Here is a 25,855-nt window from a genome sequence, read left to right on the forward strand (position 1 = left end):
GTCATTAGTTCCATGGTGTTGGTGTGAGGTGCGTTGCTCATGGGACGGGGTTGCACACCGGGCAACCAAGCTTTTGTGAGCAGAAGCGCGTGCATGCAAGAAAGCGCTGCACTCGACTCGTCGCGTGTACCTGGCTACCTTGGGGGGCAGTGGGGCGGCGTGGCTCAGGGGTAGAGCGGGTCGTCCAATGATCGAAGGGTTGGTGGTTCGAATCCCGCTCAAGCCCATGTCCATCGCACTGCCGTTGTGTCCTTGGGCAAGACACTTAACCTACTTGCCTCGTATGAATGTGTATGAATGTTGGTGGTGGTCGGAGGGGCCGTAGGCGATGATTATTCGCCACGCTTCCGTGAGTCTGCCTCAGGGCAGCTCTGGCTGCAATTGTAGCTTACCACCACCGGTATGACTGTGTATGAACGAATAATGGACTCTGTAAGCGCTCTGGGGTGTCACGAAGAGCGTTATATAAATCCAATCCATTATTATTATTATTACCTTGCATAAGCATAACAATTCATGGCAATCACATTCACAGGTTTGGTGTGAACGGTGCTCTGCCTGAGTCAGACCATCGTTCACACCAAACCTCATGAGGAATGCGCTGCACTCGACTGATGCGCCAACTCGCTAAGTACCCACCTGGCTACCTTGCATAACAATAGCTCAGGTCGTCAAGTGTGTTCAAATACGTTCTCAGATACATTCACACAAAACTTGTGAATGAAATGTGTTACATTCCATTCGTAGAGGAAATTAGGCATTGTCTTTAGTCTGTGCAAACTAATCATCTGGGAGGCGATACAGGGCCTTCATCTGAGAGGCGATACAGGGCCTTCATCTGGGAGGCGATACAGGGCCTTCATCTGGGAGGCGATACAGGGCCTTCATCTGGGAGGCGATACAGGGCCTTCAACTGGGAGGCGATACAGGGCCTTCATCTGGGAGGCGATACAGGGCCTTCATCTGGGAGGCGATACAGGGCCTTCATCTGGGAGGCGATACAGGGCCTTCAACTGGGAGGCGATACAGGGCCTTCAACTGGGAGGCGATACAGGGCCTTCATCTGGGAGGCGATACAGGGCCTTCAACTGGGAGGCGATACAGGGCCTTCAACTGGGAGGCGATACAGGGCCTTCATCTGGGAGGCGATACAGGGCCTTCATCTGGGAGGCGATACAGGGCCTTCAACTGGGAGGCGATACAGGGCCTTCAAAGCTCCACCTCCAGGCTGCAGAACAGCTTCTTGCAGAGAGCCATCACTGAACTGAACAATCACCCCCCCCCCCGCCCCCTATTGTTGCCACCACATCTACAACCCACCTCACTATAATTTATACTTGTATGTGCAATATGACAGATGTTGGGACATGTGCAATAATGCAATAATGGTTCATGTGCAATATTTTCCGCCGATTTTTTTTCTACTGTGATGATTTTGCAATGGTTTTTTTAACTGAATTTGGTGGTACTACAGTGTACAAGAGTGAACTATTTTATACTATTTTCCTCAATCAAAAATCCCCCAAATTATGAAAAAGGATATATATATATTTTTTTTTAATCTAAGTGTTGTAGTATAACCAATAGGATAAAATTGATCTGTTAAGTGAGTTTGGTGACACTACACTCTGAGTGAAGATATTTAATGTTTTTTTCCAATACAAAATCCCCAGAATTATGAAAAAGCATTTTTTTCAAATCTAAGTGTTGTAGTATAACCCAGGGGTTCCCAAACTTTTCAGGCCAGGGCCCAGAAAATAAGGCGTCAGAGAGCCGCGGCCCAATGCACATCGTCAGGCTTTTTTTTTTTTGTCAGGCGACCGATTTTTTAAGCCAAATATCACTTCAATCCTATTAAGTTAGTTCAAGTTAGTTATTCATTTATATGTGCTATTTATGAGAGGGCTAACTTGTTGCAAAATAATAATGATAATAATAATAGCCTCATTAAAATACTATTGTTGCTTCGGTTGTTTTCAGCGTTTTATGTGCATAATCTGTTATTTAGTTTGAAATGTTCGTTGAAATAAGTAGATTTTTCGTTTTTGTTTATTTATTAAGTTAATATAAAACCATAGTCAAATTTTAGAATACAACTAGAAACACTGTCCTGGCCTGCTTCTAAGTTCAGTGGCCTGACAAAAATTAAAATAATAAAAAAATAAAAAAATAAAAAAAATTTAAAATCATCTCGCGGCCCACCCGTGGCTGTTCGCAGCCCACCTTTGGGTCGCGACCCCGACTTTGGGAACCACTGGTATAACCAATAGGATACCATTGATGATGTGTGCAGTGATTTTGGTGACACTATACACTGTATGACGTGAAGCTAAAAGCAATTTTTGATAGTTTATCAGTGAGCTGGATACAATCCTACCTGGAGGGGAGGGAACAGATGGTGGAGGTAAACGGTACCCTATCCCCCCCCCTCACAGTGAGCTGTGGTGTTCCACAAGGAAGCATACTAGGACCGCTACTATTCCTAATTTATGCAAATGACATGTCGTCAGCTTGTGACTGCAACTTGTTCCCGTTTGCGGACGACTCAGCCCTGCTGGTCTCTGACAAGAACAAGTTAGAGGTTGAAAAAGCCCTCAGCTCGGAACTAGGCAAAATCTGCATATGACTCGCCGACAACAAACTATCATTACACATGGGCAAAACAGAGTCCATTCTCTTCGGTTCAAATAACAAACTCAGCAAGACCGACGGCTTCTCGGTTACAGTGGGTGACAATATTATCACAAGGAAAGATGAAATTACCTACCTGGGTTCTAATCTTTCCTGTGACAAAATGGCATCCAATGTAATAAAAAAAAGTCAACCAACGAACACGATTCTTGTACCGGATCTCCTCTCTGGTAAACAAGAATACCCTGAAGACTCTAGCAGGAGCACTCATTCAAGGGTACTACGACTATGCTTGCACCTCATGGTACCAAAGCACCTCAAAGGCACTAAAAAACAAATTACAAACATCTCAAAACAAGCTAGTCAGACTACTGCTTGACCTGACTCCTAGAACCCACCTCACCCCTGCCCACTTTGACAACCTAGGATGGCTTAGAGTAGACGACAGAGTACAGCAACTTGCAATGGGCCTGGTCTACAAGATACACTACGCGACCAAGGTACCCATGTACATGTCAAAATACTTCCCAAAGGTCAGTGAATACCACGATCACAACACCAGAGGGAGCTCCACAAATCATGTAAAACCCAGATTCGGCTCAAACAAGGGACTAAACACGTTTCACAATTATGCCACATCAATGTGGAACGCCCTACCTAAAGCTGTAAAGGAATGTGAATCACTACCCACTTTCAAAAACACTCAAAAAACACCTACGTGAGACTGCAATTCGAAACTGGCCCCTACAAATGTCCTAACCTAGTTGTACAGTAAATTACCAAGTATGACCCCCCCCCCCCACCTCCAATGTACAGCCCTCACCCACCCAACCCCACCCCACCCACCCACCCTCCTCCAATGTACAGTTTCTACGCCAAATGTATATACACTCTTTTTCTGGACATTTGTATCACAAACAGTACTGTATTTGCAAATCTGATATGTCATAAATGTATAGATGTAGCAGTACTGTCTATCTGTATGTCATGTATGTCATATATGTTATGATGAATTGAAAATGGGGGACCCTGATGTAAACAAGACGAAAGTCTTTCTCTGGTCTGCATCCCCTTAACAATTGTATGTATTGAGCTGTACTGTACCCATTCTGCAATCTGTTAATAAACTTGTCAATCAATCAATCAATCTTTTTGCAGTGCCTCTTTTCGGTGTTGCACTTTTTAGACGGTCCCTGGCTGCGCACTTGCCTCGTCAAGGCCGACTGCACATATAGATCAATTTATTATTATTATTAAATGTACAGCTCCGAGGCCGGCTCGCCTCGTTTAGGTGAAAGTAAGGTTGTAGCTCATTGTCTACCTTACTACGATAGGAAAGAGGTGTCCTTTGTGTTTTAAAAACATTTCGCTTAAGAATTATTGACGTGGAAATTCGAATCTGTGAATATCTTTCTAACTTTACCTAAGTCTCCCGATTCCGATACAATAAAGCGAGTCTTCATCACAAATCATATTCTCAAAATAATCTGACCGGCAGATATTATTGCTGGCGGACCTATTTCGGCCTGCGAGCCGCCTATTGCCGACCACTGCACTGAACTAGGATATCTGTATAACGTGCGTTTAGACAACACTGCTTGGGACAGACCACACAGGCTATTTCCATATTATTAGGCTATTACTTCACATACAATATAATGTCTAAATGAAATGCACAAAACAAAAAATGTATGTATATAACGTTACCCTGGTAATGGTATAGATCTGTATGCATGTGTATTTATTCATAACGTTATACATATTCGTTAACGTTAGATCGTGAATGGCTTTTACATTGAAAAATGTACTTGTCACGTGGTTCCGTTCTCCATTCTTCACATCAAAAACGAAAAACGAACTATCAAAAGTACACGGCCCATTATTTACTCCTTTTTTTCATTTGATTCTGACACCAAAATACGAAAAACAGCTCCGTATTTCAGTTTTTCCCCGTTTTTTCGATTTTGGTTTCAAACGGAAATAGGAAAACACCTCGTATTTCATTTTTTTTTTCGTTTTTCCGTTTGAAACGAAAAACGAACTATCAAAACGTACACGGACCCTGAAGCACTTGACCTATCTCAACCCCCCGCCCCGCGACAGCTGTGGTTGGAGGATCAAGATACGTTTATTTGGATCCCCATTAGCAATAGCCACAGCAGTGCTATTCTTCCTGGGGTCCATAAAAGTAAAATACAGTTACAGACTTACATTACTCACATGGCATACAGACAAATTAAAACAACAATACATACTCCTAATCAATTCATAATACAATACAGAATATACAATTTAGATTTTTCATACATTATCTATGTTTACCGTAATTCCTCTAATAGTGACCTGTATTCAATTAAAAACCGACTCTATTAATGTCCGGGTGCGCTGATAAGCTAAGCAATTATAAGCCGACCTCTCAATACAAACCGGGTTACTAATATACGCGTGAGTGAACCTCCCCTTACTTCCGTATGGAACACGGGTCGCGCGCAGCACGTAACACAACAACAGAGCAAGCATGGCTACCGGTACTAAACAGAGACAAAAGTTTGACGTTAAGTTTAAAGAGGAAGTTCTGAGGTATGCGGCGGAGCATTCGGGAGAGAAAGCCGCAAAGCACTTTAACATTGATTCCAGAGCCGACGGTAAAAGAGCCCGCATAACTGGAGGGAGAACAAAAGTGAGCGAGGAGATGGAGACACTACTTTCCGAGTGGATTTATGCATTGCGCGACAAACAACCGTGCGTCGCGCAAAATGATACAAAGAAAAGCAATGGAAATCTACCCAACAGTTAGTGATGGAGGCAAGGCGTTTGTGGCCAGTAAAGGTTGGCTAGAGAAGTCTTTTACTCAGGTAAAGTTACTCGATTTCACTTTGAAAACGTTGAAATGACCAGTGACCACCTGTAATTGCACTGTTTACTATTTCATACAGTACTTGGTTTCAATAAATGAACCCAGTACATTTTACTGGGTTTAAACTTGACACAAAATGTTGATTTATTCATTATGATCCGTTTGAAAATTAGAAATATAGGCCTCTCTCTTATACATGCTTCCTCCTAATAAAAGCCTGGTACCCGCTACAGTTGAAGCAAATACAAGCCCGGGTCACTATTAGAGGAATTACGGTAGTAGCATACTCAGTCTCTATGGGGCAAGAAGGTAGCAGTATGGTTATGGTAGTGAATTCCCAGACCCCCCCCACAATTTGTCTATGTTTTTATAACGATGTGTTCCTTAGAATGGCATGCCAGTTAGGGTACCTTGTAGGTCTAATTATATTGTTCAGTTTACTTTTATATTCATAGTTAATTATATTGACTACAGAGTTAATTATATTGTTCAGTTTACTTTTATATTCATAGTTAATTATATTGACTACAGAGTTAATTATATGTGTGTGTGTGTGTGTGTGTGTGTGTGTGTGTGTGTGTGTGTGTGTGTGTGTGTGTGTGTGTGTGTGTGTGTGTGTGTGTGTGTGTGTGTGCAGACCTCTAGGTTCGCCCCCGCAGATTTGGCCCATACCTGGAGGAACACGGGAGGAAACATTCACGGTTCGGCAAGTTCATATTTATCTGGCTGGCAGTGTTGTGTAAATGGACATTTATTTCTGCTCACCGATACTAATAACAAGGGTTAGACTTAAAGGAACACGCCATGTGTGTGTGTGTGTGTGTGTGTGTGTGTGTGTGTGTGTGTGTGTGTGTGTACAGACCGCATACTGCTGATAAAGCTCCCAATCCTCATCGGACATGCATCCGGCAAGATTTTTGTTATGCTCCGACAATTCTCTTTCATGCCACTGCTTCAGATCCTCCAGATGCTCCAGATGCTGGGCAAGCAAGGCATCCTTTAAAAGAAGTGAAGTGTGTCAGTCCACTGTCAAATATCTTCGACATCTGAATAGTTAAATGTAGCCTATATGTACATACTTACCAACTGTTTCGCCTGTTTTATAGCAACACTACTATCACCGACATCTAAGAAGGGAGATCCCCCCTTGAACGGCCCTTCTAAGGTTTCTCCCCTCCACATTGCCTGTGGTGCTTTTTTCCTATTGCTAGGTTATTAGTGAGTTTTTCCTTACCTTCGCGTGGGGTATGTCTGGGAGTGTTGCATTTATTTATTTTACATTTTATTTAGGATTTCATGGTCTTTTTTGTTTTGTTCTTGATGTATTGTGATGTTTCTTCTTGACTTGTTTAACACTTTGGATGCCAGCCACGCGTTTTGTCGTTAGTTCATGCCGACCATGGAGTGCCCGCCAACGCTATATAGCGTTTGTTTGTCGTATTTTTTTTATTGGCAATTTTAATTCATATTTCATCAATCGAGCCTCAGGTTAGTGTTGCAGACTCTCTGAGCTCAATTGGGAAGATACCGCCCCATATCGTCTCTCCCTGTGTAACTGCACCCCATTACTTTAGACTGCTGAAGGGGGGAGCCAGTTTCCTCATTTTACTTTTCCGTCGAGCCAACTGAAGAATCCATTGTGATCGCCGGCCCGGAAAACGCGTGGATTATGTATTTACAGTACCCAATGCTGAATCAATAAACGCAAGCAATATTTGGATGGCGATCAGGAATTGGAATAATCTTTTTGGATCTAAGGTAAGGAATCTATTTTACCAGTCTTGGGATAATCAGAGCTATTTTCACCTATATATCAGCGTTTGCCCTATGCGTGTGTGTGTGGCTGTGCGAGCAATCAGGAAATGAGATAATCGATATTTCAGCCCGCTTCTATAGCGTGCATAAGTACACATATACTATCGATAATCTAGCGTTTATTTGAAAACGATTCATAATAGGCTGAAAAATGACAACGTTTGTGTATGCCAGAATATTCCAGTAAATGCCTTTTATCACGGAATCTTTATATTTTCCTTGAAAACGAGGGCTTTTCAAAATGCTATCAAACGGAAATGAAGCGATTAAAAAACAATCCGTTTCAACAATGTTGACTGCAAACAAGTCATTGATAAACGACGGGCAGATTAGACACAGCCATAATTTAAGACAGAGATTATGCGTTCACAACGCTATCATTGAAGTGGGTGGTGGCATTTAACCGACCCTAAGGGGTGGAACAGGTTAACCATGTCACAACCACACTCAAGAAGGTTAACCCTTTCACTACCACACTACAGAAGGTTAACCCTTTCACTACCACACTACGTAAGGGATAATGTATAGCTACGAGGTCATTGTCGCAAAATAATTGACCGACGCAGAGTTTAAAATACAGAGCCGCCTCGGCGAGGTGTTTTGAACGTCAGTGAAGGTCAATTATTTTTTGCGACAATGATAGAGTATAGCTATACATTATCCTGCTTATTACATGGCTAACTTACTAACAATATACCTAATTAATTTTACATCGACTCGCAACACTGGTTCTGGCTCTGCTCGTCGCTCCGCCCTGTCATCGCCGGCAGCTTCCCCGGCAGCCGGCAGTGTCTGATTGCACTGATGTCAGTGGGCTTGATTGCGAACAGCTGCGCACAGCGGCCATTATTGTTCCACAGAGGTCCGTTATCGGGTAATATCGGACCTCTGACGCGTGCTATTGACCAATCACAAGCAAGCATTTCGGCGAATGTGAAAACGCCATGTAATAAAGACGGTTAACCAATCCGTGGGCCATCTGCGCATGCGGAGTTCGGGAGTAGGTGCGGAAAAGTGACTATAGCTCAGTCGAGAAAGCGCAGATCGACTGGTCTCTGTGTTCAGGAGACTCGGGCATATAAAAGTCTATATTGGATCACGTCTCCCGCACCCCTACAGCCGTAGCTACAACCACTATTAATGTCAAGGCTCTCATCCACATTAATTCATTTTCTACCCCCGCTCTCTCACTGACTGTTACACTGGGGAGTAGTAGTGTAACTGAGGGGTTACAAAACCCTGACTGTATTAAAGATTGTGATAAGATTAAACCACTACTACATATTATTATTACTTGCCAGACAGTACAGTTAATTATGGCAGACACTCAGAATAGACGGCACGGTGACAAGGAGATATCATTTACAGTATTTATTATTATGCAGAAGATACAACTGGTAATTACTGGGTCGCTCTTTTATGGCGAATGATATTAGAAAGTCGGAGAGTAGCAAAGTCAGTGGGAATGAATAATTCCTAGGCTAGGTATACTAGACCAGACGCCGCCTGGCGTGGGATGGTAATATAGGGGGCAAAACGAGGGTACAGCTGGAGACTGGTGATATCCTCCCAGAGTTGTAAGCTCCAGAGGAATGAAGAATGTACGGATACTCAGGCTGTTCACTTGAAGAAAAAGGGGTTCTCATACGGATCCGGTCTTTATAATCCAAGTGCTCGGCAGCAAGGTAATAGCTGTAATCCAATGCCCGATAGCAATGATGATAGCCAGCCAGCTTCGTCCCCGAAGCTAGCCCGATGTAGAATCTTCAGGGTAGTTAAATCCAAACGACGAGGGTATTAACGATGCTCTTCTCCACGGTACTACGTTTCCACAATCACTATAATCCAACCAATAATGGTTCTACAATATCGCCGCGGTAGGTTCCAATGCGCACATGTCCAATAGTTCCGCTACTAGGCCCACCTCGTGTGCTGGCACTAATTACTTTAAGTCCACACACACTTGCTAAGGTTCACGCTAGTTACTAAACGAACGAACTGCTTGTTAATGCTGCACACCGAACGAACTGCTGTAATACGATTCACACTAAATGACGACTCTTTACTTCACATTAAGTTAGGTCGAACTTGACTCTGCTATACGCTAGGTTCAACTACTGCTGTTGCATTACTCCGGACGAACTTCACGTTACTGCATTAGGTTGCTAGACGAACTGCTTACTTCACCGAACACTGCTACCGTTTGCGCCTTCCACAATATATATACTTAAGCCGAAGCTCTTGTCTGGGATCAATGCGCTGGCCCCAGGCATGTCCCAACTTGTCCAGACTCGTCTTTGAACTTGTCTCAGGGGCGCGATTCTAGGCGCCGCCGACGTCAAGGGCATTATCCAATGAGGAAAGCGAATAATGCTATGATTCAAACGGAGGCTTAAAGGGATATAGCTTATATATATAAATAATATACAAGTTATATAAAACAATAAAACGTAGATTCTCAATGTTAATCTGGCCCTTCAGAACAAGTAGCATACTCAGGTATATATGATATGTCTTTACTCTTATTACTTGTATTATTGCACTTAATGTCGCATTCTCATCCTATTGGATTCTTATCATTGTATTATGCACAATCGTTGCGGGCAAGACCCCCGCATTTCACTGTATACTTGTATGCCGTGACAAATAAAACTCTTGACTCGACTCATTCCCAGACCCCCCCCCCCCACAAATTGTCTGTTTTTATAATGATGGGTTCCTTAGAATGGCATGCCAGTTAGGGTACCTTGTGTGTACTGCACCTTGTGTATACCGTTTACTTTTACTCATAGTATATATTCAGATACAAATGTATTGTAACATAATATAGACGATAGGGCATACACAGACCCTCGTCTGCACCTTTGTTAACACATATTTTTACATTCAGAGTTAATTATATTGTTCACCGTTTATTTTGTCCTGATATCTTTATAATCAGATCGAATTGTATTGCCTATATATGTATATCTTTCTACTATTACCCTGCCCATACCTGTACCTCCCCTCCCCCATGCTGCTATGACACCCGCATTTCCCCAAGGGGATCAATAAAGGAATATCTTATCTTATCTTAGTTGAGGTCAGCCATCGTAGGCGCCTTGAGTATTGTGTGTGTGTGTGTGTGTGTGTGTGCAGACCTGTTCTTGTTGCATCTTCTCCTTCAGAGCAGTCGTGTACTTCATCTGGAGGAACACAGGAGGAAACATTCACGGCTCGAGTTCATATTTGTGTAAATGGACATTTATTTCTGCTCACAGATACTAAACAAGGGTTAGACTTAAAGGAACACGCCAACATTATGGGAAATACGTGTTAATTGAAATGAAATACGTGAAATATTGTGTGTATTGAGCCGTACTGTATTGTACCCATTCTGCAATCTGTTAAATAAAGTTTTAATTCATTCATTCAGTTGTTTTGTTTTTGTAGTTTGGTTGAATGAATGAATGAATACTTTATTTAACAGATTGCAGAATGGGTACAATATAGTACGGCTCAATACACACAATTGTTAAGGGGATGCAGACCAGAGAAAGACGTTTGTCTTGTTTACATCAGGGTCCCCCATTTTCAATTCATAGTGACATTTATGACATACACAACATACATGACATTTATGGCATAGGGACATACATAACATACATGTATATAGTAGTGTTACATTTGTGACATATACGATATGCAAATATACAGTACTGTTACCCAGAGATCCTAACATATATATATATATACATATGATGGGGAGGAGACTGTACATTAGGAGGGGGTGGGTGGGTGACAAAAAAATACATACGGTGGGGTGAAGCTCTCATCAACACAAAGTGTCCTTGTTTACATCCGTGAATAGATTATTTTGGATGTAAGGGGCCAATCCAAACCTGTAGGACGTTTTGTCTTTGCCACATGTGAATGTTTTAGCGATTTCCGAGTCAGGGAACATCGCATGGAATACCTCTCCTAGTCCCTCATTTCCATTGTAGGACTGATGCTTTGCGACCGTATTTAGAACCCACAGTACCTCAGCTTCAAACGTTGGCATGGAGCCGAACGTTACCCGGACAGGTGCAGATGTTACAGACCCGTCTCAAACCCTGCCCCTTTTCTTGATCCTCCAATCACAGCTGTCGCTTACCTCTGATAAGAGGTAAGCGACAGCTGTGATTGGAGGATCAAGAAAAGAGGGCAGGTTTTTTGAGACAGGTCCATTGGTGTCGCTGGTGGTAGACCTACCAGATGCTTTGCGACCGTATTTAGAACCCACAGTACCTCAGCTTCAAGGGTTGGCGTGGAGCCGAACGTTACCCGGACAGGTGCAGATGTAATTGGTGGTAGACCTACCTGTCCCTGAGCAGTTGATGTGGACGGCGTCGAAAAGAAATTTGATATTGAAGTTGTCTGCAGGCGGGTTTTTGCAGAGGTAACATGCTTAGCGCTGTGCATGTGTGACTCGACTGCTTTTATTCCCATTGTTCCCAGTTTAAAATCCTTTTTGCAGAGTTTGCAGCAGGCCTCGTACATGTCTTTCACTGGGACCAACCACGGTGCAAACAGAGGGTTTTCGAGCCAGTTCTCATTAAATTTGCACTTTCCCATGTTAAATTAACGAGTGCAAATAAATACAAATCAATTAAACTAAACTAAACGTCAGCATTATCGCTACGGCTTGAATAACGTGTTACCTATGCTCCGGTGTTCTGAAATAGCTCCCGACGGCGACACACATTAAGGACCATGTTAATTGGTTCCGCCCCACTGCGTACCGTTTGCGTGAAAGAAAAAAAAAAGCCTGACTTTATCTCCCGTTAATAGTTTCCCCCCAGATTTCACAATGAAACATAAGATGACATGGCATGTTTTTAAGACCTCCGAAAGTCGGATTTAAGACATGTTAAGACAAATTAAGGCCTTAATAGTTGATAGTTGAATTTAAGACTTTTTAAGGTCCCGCGGACACCCTGTTAAAAGGCCCATACATCTCCATAAATGTTCAGGGGGGAGGGAATAAGTGCTTACCCTACAGACCCCAAGAAGTGCTGTATATTCTGTATTGTTTAATATAAATGCATTTTTTATTCCAATCCCGATTTGTATTCGAGATTCCCAAATCCCATCGGACTTGACTTCTTCGTGTCCCTCAATGAGTGTAATACCAGCATTCAACTGTATGCGCCACAGCGGTTTCTATCATTTTTCATTCATATTTTTTGGCACGAAGACTGGAGTAGGCCTCAGAGTCGCACCGCTATTGACATGAATAGACAAGCACACAGGCCACCCACGCGCTTAGCGGAGGCGATGGCCGGCAGGAATGCAGTCTTGAAGACAGCTGTTCCAAAGACGCCTGCTCAAGAGGCTCAAACGGGGCCTCAGACAACCGGCCGAGGACCAGTTGGAGGTCCCACTCGGAGACAGAGAACGTTCCACCGGCTTAAGACGCCGAGCACCAAGCAGGAAACCATTCACAAGAGGGTGGCTGAACAACGTAACGCCTCAAACCCCACATGACAAGAGGAAATAGCCGCAGCATATACCCTCACTGTTGAAGCCGACAGTCTACCAAAAATAGACTGAACAAAGGAAAGGACAGCGTCCAGGGGGCAGGACACCGGGTCCAAGCCCCCCACTCTACACCACAACAGAGTTCCGCATGCCTGAGAGAGGGCCCGTGGTGACCACGGAACAGGCCACACAGCTGAATCAGGGCCTGGGACCAAACAGCTGAGCCCCGGCCCGGCACGACCAGGACCAAGTCCAGCGCTCCCGACGTACCCGCCCCAACAGCTGAGTTATCAGGTGTAAGGGAGGGGGGAAGCGTACAGAATCCCGGACGGCCACGGTCCCAGACCTGCCTGACTATGTCTGGACGTAATCCCCACTAGTCAGGGTGAGGACCGCCCCGCGACATCACACCTGCACCTACATTCACCCTGCCGGGGATGTGGCGAGCCCTCAGGCTGCGCAGATGGAGAAACGCCCATAGCCAGCCGACCGCCGCCCGGTGCAGACAGGGGGAGCGTACTCCTCCCCGTCTGTCGATATACGACTCTGACGTCGTGTTGTCCGTCCTGATCAAAACACCGTTTGAGGACCAGAAGGACTGCCTTCAATTCCAACATATTGAATGTAGCGCAGACCGGGCAGCATGGTCTTGCCAGCTGCCCCCTACTGCGTTGGCCCGACACGTCCCCACCCCAGTGAGGGAGGCGTCGGTGAAGACCGTGACGTGCAACAGCCTGCTGCTCATGGGGACCCCGCTGGTGAGGGCCCCAGGCCCTCCCCAGAGGGCGAGGTCCCCCAGTACTGACATGGGAACCTTAGCCGCTTCCACTTGCTCTCACTGGGTCTATTTCCATACTGGAAAACCACCTCTGTATCCACCTCACGGGGGAAGAGGAGGCCAAGAGGGACCACGGAATGAGCAGATGCCATCATACCGAGCAGGCGCATCACAGACAGCGCCGTAACCGTCCTAGGACGGAACCTCCCGAGCGTGCCGAGAACACCCACTCGCCGCGGCTCCGAGAGGGATGTCCATATAGACCTTGAGCTTAGAATAAGCCCAAGTACTCCACCCGTTGACTGGGAAGAGGAGTACTCTACTTCCAGTCTACAGCAAAACCCAGGCGGGAGACGGTCCAAAATGCTGAACCTTCCATGAGACAGGTCCAGAGACAGGTCCACTGCTGTAGCCATATGTGATGATAATCCCAAGCGCACCCGCCGCAACTTGCCGCTGGTCCGCCAGAAACCGTAGATAGGCGGCCCGGTCCCGCCCGCTGTGCGTAGCCAACCCTGGACCCGCTAACCACGCGAGCAGAGCGTTCCGTGGAGTCGGGACATCGGACCCTGACACTACCCACGAGGCAATCGCACCCAAGGGGGGACCCCGACAGAAAGGGCCGGTTTGATACGGCAGAAGCTGACATCTTACTAGGTGACAAAAGCTCCCCCACTGAACACCCCTCCAGCATGGACTGCTGAGGAATTGTTCTACAGCTGGACATGCAAGGTGTGAGGCCCCCACACTGCCCGACAGGGTGGGTTCCTACACACCGTAGCCCTGCAGTGATATTACTACCACCCAAACACACTGCAGAATGGGCTAGCCCATACTAGGCTTGGGCGGTATGACTGTATTACGGTATACCAGGATATTTCGAGATCCCGCCGGTATGATTCTCAATACCGTGATGTCACAGACTGCTATTACACTGACAGAGTTGATTGTAGTGCACAGCGCGCGCGAGGGTTACGTGGCTATCGTTGGGAGCTAACGGTAGTACCTGGCTGCAGGCTGGCTAACTAACGTGGCTATCGTTGGGAGCTAACGGTAGTACCTGGCTGCAGGCTGGCTAACTAACGTGACTATCGTTGGGAGCTAACGGTAGTACCTGGCTGCAGGCTGGCTAACTAACGTGGCTATCGTTCTGTGATTTGTTTACTTGGTAATACGGGTTGCTAAGGAATTTAGGCTTGAGGTTGAAGAAAGTGCACTTTTAGGTTGAAAGAACGGCCCCAATGTCAACGTGTTTCAATATAAGCGTTCCTTCTGCATTTCATAACAACTAGTTCATGGAGTGCACTGCATCCGCCATGATGGAAACAAAAATGAGGAAGGGCGAGTATGACCATGTCCGGTGTCTTATAGGGGGACACTGGGGCGGGGCCTGGTCAAGTGCATGGGTGCATTGTTTTTTGTTAATGAAGTACAGTAGGTACTGGAGATAAAGATATCTCAATATGGCGAAGAGCGAGACCAGTAGGCTATATAACTTATCTTATGTTAGTTGAGGTCAGCCCTCATAGGCACCTTATGTATTGTTTGTGTGTGTGTGTGTGTGTGTACAGACCAGGTTGGCAAACCAGAGATACTTGCTCTCCATTCCCCCTTCCATTCCTTCAATTTCCGCACCCGGGCTGCTATCGGTCTCCTCCTTAATGATGCCGGCAGCTGGAGGAAGAAGAAGTTTGCCTTTAAAGCTGCACCATGTTCATAAAGTGTTGAGTGCTACAGTGTAGGTTAGTTTATTAGGACAAGTGCATGACAGTAAGGTTAGTTAGGGTTAGATATTTTGTGTGCGTGTAGATTTTATGTCCATACATTGTTTGCTGGCTACATGTCACAACAATATGACCAATCATTTTGTGTCATGTACTCATGTCACAATCGCAGTCTTAAAACCCTGTACCCGTTGCTCTTGAAGGGTTCATCTATTAGACAAGTACAGTACAATGAGAGAGGTAGTGCGACCTTCCACAATGGTGGAATGAACTACCCACCCCAGTTAGGACAGCCGAAACCAGTCCAATCTTTCGCCGTCGACTAAAGACGCACTTCTTCAACCACTATCTGAATAAAAAAATAAAAATAAATAACCCTAACTAACCTTACTGTCATGCACTTGTCCTAATAAACTAACCTACACTGTAGCACTCAACACTTTATGAACATTGTTACTCAGCTGATAGAGTTGTGCCCTTCCTGATGACTTGTCGTACAGAACTTGTAAGTTGCTTTGGATAAAAGCGTCAGCTAAATGACTAAATGTAAATGTATTCCCCCTAAAATGTATATACTCTATTTTTGTATCACAAACAGTGGTGTATATTTGTAGATCTGGTATGTCATAAATGTCTAGATGTAACATTACTGTCTATGTAAACGAGACGAAAGTTAAGTTGAAAATGGGGGACCCTGATGTAAACGAGACGAAAGTTAAGTTGTGTATGCGTGTCGTAAACGAGAGAGCCCCCCCCCCCCCATGCGCAGTAGTGCAAATACTTGTCCAGGCCACTAATACTCGTCTACGCCACGAAGCCCCGCCTCAAACCCATCCACGCCTGGGCTCTGTGGCTCTGCAGATATCCCCTACTCGTTCTGTGCGCAACCGAGGGAACATGTATGCGCGTGCACGTGAAGTTTGGCCTTGGCCCATATTACGACTGCACCACTGGTTAAGGCAGTGTTTCTCAAAGTGGGGGGCGCGCCCCCCAGGGGGGGCGCAGAGGCATGACAGGGGGGGCCTTGAGATTTTTTTTTTTTTGGATTCCAGAAAATTATCACTAAAGTTCTCCATGAAAATACCATTTCTCAAAATCTGAAAATCATTATTTAATAAAACACAGAAAAGGATCACCAAGTTACTCTGGATAAAAAAAACCTTTACAGACAACATTGAGACAAAGCTTCCTGACACATCTCCATCCAAACTCTTGGAAGAACTCTTTGAAATCTCATCCGATACCACCAAGAGAGCTAGTTTCAGAGTGTGATGCCGAGTACCAAGTATCTCATCTCATGGCCCACCAAGTATCTCATGATGCAGCAGTTAAGGTGTTGATACCATTCAGCACCACATACAGTATCTGTGTGAAGCTGGCTTTTCATCCATGACAGCTCTGAAAACAAAATATAGGGCCAATTTGAAAGGTCACGATATTGGTGTTGTTTCAATAAATTTAAACATGGCCCATTTCATGACTATTAATTTTGTTGGGGCGAGGGGGGGGCCCAAAATATTTTGGTCCGCCAAAGGGGGGCCTGACAGAAAAAGTTTGAGAAGCACTGGGTTAAGGGGATGCAGACATGAAAAAGACATCTTGTTTCCATCAGGGTCCCCATAGGCGGCGGGTATATATAGGCTAGGGGGGGCTATGCCTACCCAGAATATTATGCTCGGAATCTTGAAATGTATATAATATGTGCGCAGGCTGCTGGCTATTGTGTGTGTCTTGTGCTGCAGCCGGCTGGCCGAGGTGTCAACGACGAAGGTGTCAATCGGTGGCAGCGTTTAACATTCCAGGTACAGGCAGTAACCAATCACACATAGGCTCAGGTTAAATAATGTAGCCAATCACATCATTCACATGATCATCCTGATCCCGCAGGCCGCAGTAAGCAAACATCTGTGTTCTGAATTTCAGCCCGCCGATCGCTTTGTAGCGAACACCAGCGCACTATTTTGAGTCAAATTTCAAAAAGCAAAATGGATATATACGGTATTTTTCCAAGGCATAAACAAAGTAATTTAGAAGCTGCACCGGGCTGGCCCTGGGCATAACTACCGATCACCTGAGGGCTGAGGCTGTATGTTGTTTTATCTTGGCAAACAAGGGCTTGCTCTAAGAGGACATGATGAGTCTGAGTTCAACAAATCGTGGAAACTTTTTAGAGCTACTGTATGTACATTGTTTTCAAAGCATGATGAGATCTAAATTACAAAAAACTTTCACTTCATTGCAACTTGTGATTAAAGTTGTGAACGGTCTTTCTCACCAAGACGAAACGTCGCATTTATCTGCATTAAGGTAAGACAATGGTTAATATATTATTGGATGCCTTCATTTGAACACTTAATTTGCACTATATGAAATGAGTGGGGCTCGCTGTAGTATGTCTAGTAGTGTGTGTGTGTATGAAATCAGAACCTGGACAGCATCATTTGTGTGCAACCCAAAAAATTGTATAGTTAGTTCATATTTCATGATCAGTGAACCGTTAATCATATTGGATGCCTTCATTTGAACAATTAATTTGCACTATATATAAATGAGTGGGGCTCGCTGTAGTAATAGCCTAGTAGTGTGTGTGTATGAAATCAGAACCTGGACAGTTTGCGTGCAACCAAAAATAAAAGTCAAATTTTTCCCGCTACACGCGGGAGGCGTTCCCTTCACGGCACAAACACACTGCTGACGAATGAACACAGACGGACGGGCGGCTGCCTCTTCACTTCCGCTCCCATGTTAACGGACGACAGTAGGCACACTGGCCGCTAGCGGCAAGCTATTTTTTCGCTTCAATCCTATTTGAGGCGACGCGCATTGTCACAGAAATACAGTTGAATATCTGCATATACCACAGATATAGATGTTGTTCAACCAGCTGTGTCTGTATCTGCAAATAAACGCCCAACCCCCCCGTCTGTATGTTTGTTTATAACTATTACAATGTTGCATAATAATAATAATAGCAGGATATAGCAGTCATTAAGTCAATCCACCTTGTCACCTATAATGACAAACGTTTTATTTGTTTCCTGACAGCTAATTATGATTATGATTGAACAGCAACCAGTAGGCTTATATCAGTGTATATTTTATTAACAGATTGCAGAATGGGTATACAATACAGTACAGCTCTATCTTTTTCTCTCTCTCTTTATTCTCCCTATGCCTTTCTCTATCTTTCAATAGATGTTGTTCAGCCAGCTAATGTGTCTATCTTTCCAAATGCAAATAAACAATATTACTATAGTAGTACCCCGCCCTGTCTGTTTGTTTATATCTGATTGCCTGTCTGTCCCGACAGAGACAGAGAGAGAGGGGGGGGAGATAGAGAGAGCGAGAGAGGGAGAGAGAGAGAGAGAGGGGGGGGCGAGAGAGAGAGCTGCTGTGGCTCCACGCTGCTCTTTAGAGTACAGTCACACACTGATCATTCTAAAATAGATGACTTCGCATATAGACTAGGCAATGTGCCTTCCTCGGTGGCTTCCGCGCGCTCAAGTGAGAGAGACGGCGCGGAAATTCATTCGTTAGCAGTGTGTGCTTCCCAGTGGTGCGCCGCGCGCGTGCGTTCCTGAAATCAACTGAGTGCACTCGCTATTTGCATATCAATAGCTCCGGTCGTCAGGTGTGTTAAATACGACCAGATTGGATCCGAACAGAATGTACACAGGGTGAATGAAATATTTAACGGAACATGTAACAACTAGATAATGTATAAAGCACAAATTACAACTTTTATAAGTTGCCTTACCTCAAACTAAGAGTAGCCTATGCTCTGATGACATGCGATTGGGGAAAGGGGAGTATCTTCAAGTACGTCTGAAATAGACCCGTCTCAAACCCTGCCCTCTTTTCTTGATCCTCCAATCACAGCTGTCGCTTACTTCGGACTTCCTCGTACAAACAAACCAGAGCCCTTTGCGACACGCTTTGATCTCGCCGACAGGATATCACGTGGCTCACGTAGCTACCTGTAGTTCCAATTTGGCCTTCCTGTCAACTTGATATCAGCGGGACAGAACAGCATAACTAATTATACGGCTCTGCTACTACAGTTACAGCACTTTTTGGTACTTATTAATACAATGTGCATTGCATATCTGCTACTTTAATATTTACATTATATCACTAGGCGATGACGGCAATTTCGAACGTTAAATGCTAGCTGTGCTAGCTGACTTATTTTACATGAGCCATATCACCAGTTGTTACACAATCAAGCATCATTGTATTAATCAGCCCACATTATATGTGGGCTATTTATATTCAATATATATAATAGCATTTCAGGTGAGTGGCAGAGAGACTTGTGCCTCTACACATCCTAATGCTATCTATAGTATAAGTATAGTATAAGACATTCATACATGCACACGTGAAAATGCAGTGAATATCATATCAAGCTGTTTACTCTGCATTTACATTTCATACTGTAACCATTGATACTACTCAATTAAGCCAAGAAAGAAGTTTGGTCAACAGTACAAAATATACAAAGCAACCAATTGCATTCCACAATTTTTTTATTATTATAGGCCTATAATATGTCCATGTCCATGTAGAGGTCCAGTCTTCCACTCCTGTTGTTTGTAGTGCTAGGGCCTTTCTGTCACGACTGCTGCTCACCACAGACTGGACACATGCACGTCATTATAGTGGTAATTTATCCTAGAAAACAAAACAGGGAGATAGAGAGTTATGGAGTTGCTCATGCACTCTACAACAACACACATCTTGCATCTTCTCATCTCTAACATTTCCATTCCACAGCATGCAAGCATCCTGCTTCAAGAGGTGTATGAGACAATAAAACTATTTGATTTCAATATTTTAGAGGGTTTAGAGTTGACCCACCAGTTTCTGCTGTGGGAAACTTGATATTTTAGTATACATATTTTGCTTGCTTAATCATAACATCGAACTTTTATAGATCAACGTCTTACCATGGTCGGCTGTTCAGCATTCGGGTGCACCAATCGGTCAGAGAAAGGGATCTGTATGGGTTCCCAAAGGACACAGACAGAAGAAAATGGTTGGCCAAAGTCAGCAGAAGCAACCTGACCATCACACGAAATTACAATAGTAGAAAACTGTGTGCGGTACGTTACATTTCTACTCCACATTTGGACATTTCACTTGTGGATTAAGGTTCAATTTATTTTACAGTAATATGTACATGACTACAATGAAATTGTGATTAGCAATTATGGGGTAAAGTCTGGAATTATTCTGCAGGCACATTTTGAGGGAGACCAGTTCACAGCAAACAGAAAAGGCCATCTGAAATTGAAGGCTGATGCTGTTCCGACACTATTTGTGCATCGCCCGAGACCCAAGAGGAGGAAGGGTCCCACTGTGAGAACCCCAGAACCTCCAGCACATATTCATACAGTGGCCAGTGACCACACATATTGTGCTCAAATTAACTTTGGTATGAATAAACATGAAGTTATAATTTATATAATATTTCTAATTTCAATGACTAGCCTACACAGTACACCCTCACTGACAATGCCATGTCATCATTTCAGATATTGAGGCAGGAAGGGAAAATGAGGGAAGAGAGGGCAACGAAGGTGAAGACTGTGAGGAGATTGATGAGAGGGCCATACCAGGAGCCAATGAGCCAGAAACTAGTGTGCAGCGTCCAAGTGAACCAGGAGCCAGTGAGAAAGACCTGAGGGTTGAGTTAGAAAGAAAAATACATCAGTTAGAGGCAGCCCTAAAAAGACAAAGAATGAATGTGGTCCTACGGAAAAAAAAAAATTGTCATGGAAAAGAAATTAGCTGGATTAGCGATTGGTATGAAGAGCAAGAGGGGCATGAGATGGGGAAATGACATAATTAAAAAGGCCATAAAAATCTGTTTTGCCACAGGCTCAACAGGCTACATGCTGCTTCAGGAGATGGAGATTCCTCTCCCCGACATCAGAACCCTGCAAAGGAGACTGCAGCATATAAAGATGGAACCAGGAATATTAGGGGAGGTGTTTGACATACTGAAGCTGAAAGTAGATGGCCTGACAGAGATGGAGAGGGAGTGTGTGCTGACTCTGGACGAGATGTCAATCACACCCAGCGTGGAGCTGCATCTGGGGACAGGGAAACTTTATGGGGACGTGACGTTACCCGGCCACACAGGAGAGGCAACACATGCGTGTGTTTTTATGTTGTCAGGGACCACGACACGCTGGAAACAAGTAGTGGCTTACCACTACAGTGGCAATTCCACTAATGGAGCAATTTATAAACCCATCATTCTGGACATTATTGACAGAGCAGCTTCCATAGGGCTACATGTAATTAATGTCACCACCGACATGGGCAGCCCTAATCTGGCAATGTGGAAGGCCTTTGGAGTGAACCAAAACAAAACGTTTGTCCCACATCCAGCAAGACCAGACAGGAGGCTATATTTCATGCCAGATGTCCCACATCTGGTGAAGAACCTGAAGAGTGCCCTGGTCCGTGGACAGATGTTTACAATTCCACCACATACGGTGGAGAAGGAGAACCTCTCATCCAACGAGGTTTCAATTAGTCCATTGAACGATTTGGTGAATTTTCAAGAGGGGTTGGTATTGAAAATTGCTCCAAACCTCTCACGTAAAACCCTTCAGCCCAGTCATTTCGACAAGATGAAGGTGGGCCCTGCGTTGAATGTCTTCAGCAAGGCAACAAGTGCCGGCCTGAAATACATGGTGGAGCGGGAACAACGACCCCCCTCTTACCAGACAACAGCATGGTTCCTGGAGCAGGTGGACCATTGGTTTGACCTCATGTCCTCTCGCCACCCAGTAATGGCACTGAGCAGGCACAAGATGGAGGAATACCAAAAGGCCATCAGTTTCCTCCAGGACACGGTCCAACTGTTCCGTGGGCTGAAGATTGGACAACCGGCTAGATGGAAGCCTGTGCAAACAGGGATTGTGATGGCAACATCAACAATACTATCAATCCAAGAAGACATGCTGGCCCAGGGACACTTGTTTGTGATGACCAGCAGGTTTACCCAAGACTGTCTTGAAAATCTATTCAGCTGCATAAGACAGAGGAATCCAGTCCCAACTCCAGTGGAGTTTCAGCAGGCACTGAAATCAATATCAGTTGGGCAGTTTCTTGCAACAGTCAAATCAGGAAGCTATCAGGAGGATGACAACAGCCTTTTGGCAGACTTCCTGGACGCAAAGGAGACATTTCCCAGTCCTGTTCTCAGAATAGAAGATCTGATGGAGTGCAGCCCTGCACCTGACCCCACAAAAACCGAGACCTGTGCTCTCTACCATCTTACGGGCTACATTGTGAAGAAAGTGATCAGTTATTCCAACATTTGTGCTGAATGCCAAAATGCAATTAAGCACAATGATGAGAGTCCTGAAGGAGAGCACAGTATTTTACTGAAGCTGAAGGAATTCAAACCAGGTGCACTTTGTCGGCCGTCACAAGAGGCCTTTGTTCTAGTCCGGCAAATCGAGGAGCTGTTCCGAAACAAGACCAGTGCCGCCCTCATGAAGCTCCCAAATGCCATGGATTTGCTGGAGAGAGGCTAAGCTGTTAGACAGCAGACTACCCTCATGCCATGATGTACAAAAGAAAATAACCAACAGATACATCAGGCTGAGGTTGAGAATCGCAGCAAAGCACATCCGGGCTGAAAGAAAAACAGTGCTGTCTGACGATGGGCATCTTGGGAGTAAAAGCCAGACAAAAAGGGCAAAGAAGGACCAGCAAAGCCAAGCAACATCTAGGCCTACAACAAGCAGGCCCCCAACAAACACCTTGATCGTTGCCATGGACGTGTTTGGTCTGACCGTTGCTCCTACAAATGTCCCACCACCTAGCGTGGCTGTCCATCGCCCCACTAGCCTCTCCATCGCTTCTACACAAATGGTAAGTCAATATATAAATTGAATATGAATTAAATCATTTGTGAACATTATTTCAGACAATAACGTTGCACCTTATTTAATATTACAGGCTCTCCATCGTCTCCCCCGAGTCTCCATCGCTTCTACACAAATGGTAAGTCAATATATACATTTAATATGAATTAAATCATTTGTGAAAATTATTTCAGACAATAACGTTGCACCTTATTTAATATTACAGGCTCTCCATCGTCCCACCAGCCTCCTCATCGCTCCACCAGCCTCCTCATCGCTCCACCAGCCTCTCCATCCCTCCACCAGCCTCTCCATCCCTCCACCAGCCTCTCCATCCCAACAGACAGACCCTCCCCACTGATCCAGGGACTGTAGCCAGACCCTGTTCAATCCCACGCCTATAGATTGTGGGCCACGCAATTGTTGGCCGGCCCTCTTAAGATTTGCATGCAACACTTTCGAGGGTTAAAATCGTATTGGTCGGATGTGTTGTTTTTTAATCAACATGGCTAGCACAATTAACCCCTTTAATCCAGAAAGCCTGCAGAGATTTGAGTTCTCTTGGCAGGCTTGCACATGGAAAGAAGTCAGAGACATTTGTGCCTCGAATGCAAATGGTTATCTTCTAATCTATCAAAAAAAAAAATATATATAAAACATATATATATATATATTTATTTATATATACTGTATTTCAGAATAAGGGAAAATATGTTTAATATGCCCTTGTGCCATGAGATAAAATGTCGCTCAACACAAAATTGTATTAGATTAGATTAAAATGCATTGTCATTATACAGCACAAGTACAGTACAACGGAAATAAGTTTGGCATCCAACCGGAGTGCAAATATAGCAGTAAAGTGCAATAGCAATATTCAATGTACAGGTGATTAGACTGGATACAAAATATATAAAGAGTACTACTGAGTAATAATTATAACCAGATGTACAGTATGTACGGTGTTATAGTATTATTATCTACAGTGATACAGGTTTAAAGACACTATGGTATATACCGACAAGTGTATAAATATATATACGGTAAATATAAATATATGTATACGGTATTTACAGCATTATTGATATCATACAGAGTTGTATGGGTTATATGCAGGTGTAGTAGTAATGTGGTAGGCATATTCACCTTATCAGTCTTCTAGTTGAACCTGGAATGATGTGACAAATAAACCTCTTGATTCTTGGTTTGCAGATTGCAGAATGGGTACAGTACAGTACAATACATACAATTGTTAAGGGGATGCAGACCAGAGAAAGACTTTCGTCTTGTTTACATCAGGGTCCCCCATTTTCAATTCATCAGGAAATATATGACACACAAGACATACAGATATACAGTACTGCTACATCTATACATTTATGACATACCAGATTTGCAAATACAGTACCGTTTGTGATACAAAAAGTGTCCAGAAAAGATATACATTTAACGTTACATATACATGGTAACGTTATCTAACTGCATTTAGAATCTAACAAGCTATTAACTTATGATAAACATAAACTAAAGATTGCTACATAAAATACCACTATTGACTACATCCATGAGTGGTCTGCTAATGGGTTAAAATGTAAAAAGAAAATGCAGTAAGTAAGTAAAGTAAAGTAAACTTACGAGCGAGTGCCGCCTCGGCAACAATGAAATGAATGGCGATGAGCTGAGAGCTTGAACTACGGACCCCCCCTGAGGCGCTTTACTTCCGCATTCCACGATAACAACGAAAGTGGGTCAGAGTGGCGGAACTACAATGTTTGTCCGAGGTAAGCGACAGCTGTGATTGGAGGATCAAGAAAAGGGGTAGGGTTGCAAGGAAGTCTGTGCTGACGTCAAGAACTGCTGGCCAGTGGCGGTTTCTCCACTAGGGGGCGCCGTCCCACCTGGTAAAGAGAGGGGAAGAAGATGTTTTATAGAAATAAAATAAACATGTTTAAAATGAATAATATTTACTCATTTTAAGTATGTTTGTGTTTCCAATGCACAATATAATGTTAATATAAAGAATTGTTTATTCACAGGAAGTGAATCCTACCTGGAGGGGAGAGAACAGATGGAGGTAAACGGTACCCTACCCCCCCTCTCACAGTGAGCTGTAGTGTTCCACAAGGAAGCATACTAGGACCGCTACTATTCCTAATTTATGCAAATGACATGTCGTCAGCTTGTGACTGCAACTTGTTCCCGTTTGCGGACGACTCAGCCCTGCTGGTCTCTGACAAGAACAAGTTAGAGGTTGAAAAAGCCCTCAGCTCGGAACTAGGCAAAATCTGCATATGGCTCGCCGACAACAAACTATCATTACACATGGGCAAAACAGAGTCCATTCTCTTCGGTTCAAATAACAAACTCAGCAAGACAGACGGCTTCTCGGTTACAGTGGGTGACAATATTGTCACAAGGAAAGATGAAATTAACCTACCTGGGTTCCATCCTAGAGGCTAATCTTTCCTGTGACAAAATGGCATCAAATGTAATAAAAAAAGTCAACCAACGAACTCGATTCTTGTACCGGATCTCTGGTAAACAAGAATACCCTGAAGACTCTGGCAGGAGCACTCATTCAAGGGTACTACGACTATGCTTGCACCTCATGGTACCAAAGCACCTCAAAGGCACTAAAACAAAATTACAAACATCTCAA

At 44.1% G+C, this 25,855-nt stretch overlaps 1 long non-coding RNA gene across 1 annotated transcript; it reads right to left on the reverse strand.

Annotated features, from left to right (window-relative positions):
* Window positions 1-19,850: 19,850 nt before the first annotated feature.
* Window positions 19,851-24,912, reverse strand: LOC311238271. Its single transcript, XR_014620347.1, has 5 exons — window positions 24,832-24,912; window positions 24,343-24,364; window positions 20,926-20,990; window positions 20,257-20,307; window positions 19,851-19,981 (listed from the first exon to the last, which is right to left on the reverse strand). It is a non-coding gene; the product is annotated as an uncharacterized lncRNA (long non-coding RNA).
* Between the last annotated feature and the right edge of the window lie 943 nt (window positions 24,913-25,855).

The sequence above is a fragment of the Notolepis coatsorum genome (genome assembly GCF_963971535.1).
Source record: "Notolepis coatsorum genome assembly, chromosome: 12".
Taxonomy (NCBI): Eukaryota; Metazoa; Chordata; class Actinopteri; order Aulopiformes; family Paralepididae; genus Notolepis; species Notolepis coatsorum.